Source organism: Triticum aestivum, chromosome 6B (genome assembly GCF_018294505.1).
Source record: "Triticum aestivum cultivar Chinese Spring chromosome 6B, IWGSC CS RefSeq v2.1, whole genome shotgun sequence".
Taxonomy (NCBI): Eukaryota; Viridiplantae; Streptophyta; class Magnoliopsida; order Poales; family Poaceae; genus Triticum; species Triticum aestivum.
In genome coordinates, this window is record NC_057810.1 from 57,538,509 (window position 1) to 57,542,554 (window position 4,046).

Here is a 4,046-nt window from a genome sequence, read left to right on the forward strand (position 1 = left end):
GTGGTCACGCGCGACGGCCCCACCCCCGACCCCCCGTCAGGCGGAGCCAGGGCAGGGGAGGTGGTCTTCGTCTGGCTCACCGCCTTCTTCCTCGTGGTCACGCTCATCGTGCTCGTCATCTTCCAGGTAAGTGAGCACCACCCCCCGCCCCTGCTCGGGCTATACGGAGCCCCTGGACCCGACGCGATCTCGCCCTGGCGCGGTGTCCGTTAATCCCATGGCAGTTCTGGTGAGATTTTGGGAAGGGGAGGTCGATGGATTTGTGCGCTCTCTGAGCCGAATTCTCCGACGATCCGTGGTTTAGAGATGGGCTTTTTGAGTCCGGATTGCGGATTCGGAGTTTCTGGGTGGCTGGCCGCTCTAGCGGAGGAGCGCCAGGGGATTGGGTGCCGTTGCGTGTTCTACTGCTGTGGTACTGGTTCCTGTGCGGTGTCTGCGTCCAGATCTCCAACATGTTCGTCCTGTGTTAGGCTGTGACCCTAAATTATTCTGAAAATCAGTTTCAGTGCTCAAAATCGATTTCATTTGTTCTGTTGGTACACGCGTTAGGTGCTCTGTTAGGTATTTAGTGTCGCAGTCTGTTCAGCAAATGAATCAATCTTTATAAGGTCGTACTGAAGGTTTTGTTGTGGTGCTGTTTATTCACCAAATGTGCAATCAAGCTCTTGTCCCAATTTGGTAGGGCTATGCGAATTCCACCCTCTGTCCTGCTACTTGTTAGTCTATCATGGAACCTCTAGAGATCAGCATAGTGGATGGTTGTAAACATAGAATATCTTTGCAGCTTGCTTGATGGGAAACATTCAGTGTTTAAGTCCCGGGTAATGGTTTCTGCCCTTTGCCCTTAGATTGGGTGAAGTATCTTAGCTTTTGTACTACCTTTCCCCAACCCTTCTTTCTTTTGTTGCTGTGTATACTTTTCCCAACTCCATTTTCTTCGGATAGTGCTTCATGAAGGGAATAGTCAAGCACATGTGCATCCATGTTGCATCAGCTTTTGATTTTCAGGGTGTAGGCAACAAAATTAGAGGAGTTATTTTTTTGTAGGCAACACAGATAAAGATAAGTAGGCAAAATACTGCATATAATCTCAGCATCTGTACTGCCTCAGTAGGCAATACTGTAATATCTGTGTTCGTCTAGCTTTTTTTCAGCATCTCTGTTCACAAGGGGTGCGGGCAGGCAATATATGTGTTCAGCAGGCAAAACAATAATAATATGTGGGTTCATATTGGTAGCTATTTATCAGCAACTGTTTTCTTTAGTAGGCAACAGATTTTTTTCATTGGGCAATACTGTAATATCCGATAGTTCGACAAGCTCCGCCTTCCCTTCCACTTCCACATGCATACCTCTCTGAACGCAACTCGTCAATCGAATTGATGTCCTGCAACTGCAATCAATCAGCAGTAAGCATCATTTAGGTGTTTTGATCCTGTGTGCCCGGTCTTCTTGTTGTTTCAGTCAGTGTGCCACGCGCTCGACAAGCATGTTAAGAGCAGGGTCTACTTCAAGGTATGTACCAACACTCTTCTACCTGGCACGGCAATAGCTTTTTCAATCTACCCAACACCGTACCCAGCACCACTGTCAACAAAGACTTCTCCTTGGGGATGAAGGGTATTCAAAATTCATCTCTTAACCTGCAATGTCTCAGTAGTTACTTGCCATTGCTGCTACAAAACTTATGTTGTTGCTTGTTGGCCTGTCCCTTGCTATCTGAAGTATATATTTTTTGACTGTCGCTCATTCATTATCTGAAGAATTTTATGTAGGTAGTCTTAATGTGTGTTTAGCTTTCAGTTTTTACTTCTACTTCACAGAGTAGAAGATCACAAGAAAACATTGGCTGATCTTTAACAATTATTCTTAGAGTAACCCAGAGCAGTATTCGATATTGTGAGTCACTGAAAATGTATACTGTTTTTTTCTTCAGGATATGGATGAATATCTGAAGGGATGTAGGGTTCTTCCCAAACTTAACAACGAGATACTAGGTGAAAGAAATGCTCCCTACAAGGAAAGGTTGAGCAGCCTAGAGAAATTAGTACCTGATCATGGTAAGGTTGACAAAGCCTGAAATCTCATTTTGATCCAGGTTCAAAGATTACATGGTAGCATATATACTTGAAGTTGGCATGGAATATCAAAGCTCAAATACACAGGTATTAATTTCTTGTATGCATCAAAACAACAAGATAGCATGAACACGTATAGCTAGGGTATGCATTTAGGAGGTGTCTTTCCATTTCGAAGTTTCTTAATAGACTAAAAGAGACTGATAAATGAAGCAAATACCCTACTGGATCTGCACAAGGACGCGAACTAACAAGTTTTCATTTTCCCGACGTGCGCGCAGGGGTGATCAATGCGGACTACTAAGACCTGGTGGGCGCCGTGCTCTTCAACCACTCGGATTATTGTACAGGTGATTGTGACGCTGGAGGTCGCCGAGGTGGAGGACCTTGACGCCGCCGTCTGGAGGTCGTCGAGGTGGAGGACCTCGACGCCACCGTCTGGAGGTTACCCGAGGTGAAGGAACTTGGCGCCTTGGTAGATACATATAGAGAAGTGGTCTAGTTAGGTTGGTGGTGGAATGCTAGGGAAGGTACCCACCTTTCGGTGCTAGTTGTGTGCGTTTGATGTATGAGTGGGATCTCGTGATCTCTTCGAGTTGAGATGTTCAATATTGTATCCATGAACGCTGCAAGTGCTTAGAATGCAAGGGCTAAGATGGTTATGTGACCTTCGTTTATTTTGCATTGGATGTGTCCTGATATCCATCCATAAGTATTGCATCTATTTTTTTTTAATTTCTAATTACTTAGCAGTAGCGTGGGGGGAAGAATGGCATCTACTAGTACTTAGGAATAGTAGTAGCGGGGGTTAGGAATAGTAATAGCGTGGGTGGCATGCGCTACAACTAAGTTTTTAGCTGTAGCGCGGGGCAAAAAACGCGCTACTGCTAAAATTTAGCTATAGTGTCGTAGCAGTAGCGCGGGTAACCGCGCTACTGGTATGCAAAAAACCTTTTCCTAGTAGTGGAACCCAGCCGAATCTCTCCTTCACTCGTAGGGTGGTCAAGCTCAAGGTCCTCAAATCCGTCCATTATTTGATCCACTATCATCCTAGCATATCCTTCTGGAATCGGCTGGCCGTGGTAGGTTGAGCCAGGTTCATTAGGTATAACAGAGCCAACAGCCGCCTTGACTTTCAATGTCATCCATCGCGTCATAAGGTGGCAATGTTGAGACTCTGTGATAGCATCCACGGGGTTGTTGGAAATATGCCCTAGAGGCAATAATAAATTAATTATTATTATTATATTTCCCTGTTCATGATAAACGTTTATTATCCATGCTATAATTGTATTGATAGGAAACTCACATACATGTGTGGGTACATAGACAACATCATGTCCCTAGTAAGCCTCTAGTTGACTAGCTCGTTGATCAATAGATGGTTACGGTTTCCTAACCATGGACATTGGATGTCGTTGATAACGGGATCACATCATTAGGAGAATGATGTGATGGACAAGACCCAATCCTAAGCCTAGCACAAAGATCGTGTAGTTCGTATGCTAAAGCTTTTCTAATGTCAAGTATCATTTCCTTAGACCATGAGATTGTGCAACTCCCGGAGACCGTAGGAATGCTTTAGGTGTACCAAACGTCACAACGTAACTGGGTGGCTATAAAGGTGCACTACGGGTATCTCCGAAAGTGTCTGTTGGGTTGGCACGAATCGAGACCGGGACTTGTCACTCCGTGTAACGGAGAGGTATCTCTAGGCCCACTCGGTAGGACATCATCATAATATGCAAAATGTGACCAAGGGGTTGATCACGGGATGATGTGTTACGGAACGAGTAAAGAGACTTGCCGGTAACGAGATTGAAAAAGGTATCGGGATACCGACGATCGAATCTCGGGCAAGTACAATACCGCTAGACAAAGGGAATTGTATACGGGATTGATTGAATCCTCGACATCGTGGTTCATCCGATGAGATCATCGTGGAACATGTGGGAGCCAACATGGGTA

At 45.2% G+C, this 4,046-nt stretch overlaps 1 long non-coding RNA gene across 2 annotated transcripts; it reads left to right on the top strand.

Annotated features, from left to right (window-relative positions):
- The first annotated feature begins 25 nt into the window (after positions 1–25).
- On the top strand, positions 26–2,755 carry LOC123135751 (uncharacterized). 2 transcript variants are annotated; one of them, XR_006466162.1, is made up of 3 exons: positions 26–2,025; positions 2,099–2,165; positions 2,360–2,755. It is a non-coding gene; the product is annotated as an uncharacterized lncRNA (long non-coding RNA). The 2 variants fall into 2 exon arrangements; XR_006466161.1 differs by having other exon boundaries at positions 26–2,165.
- The last annotated feature ends 1,291 nt before the right edge of the window (positions 2,756–4,046 follow it).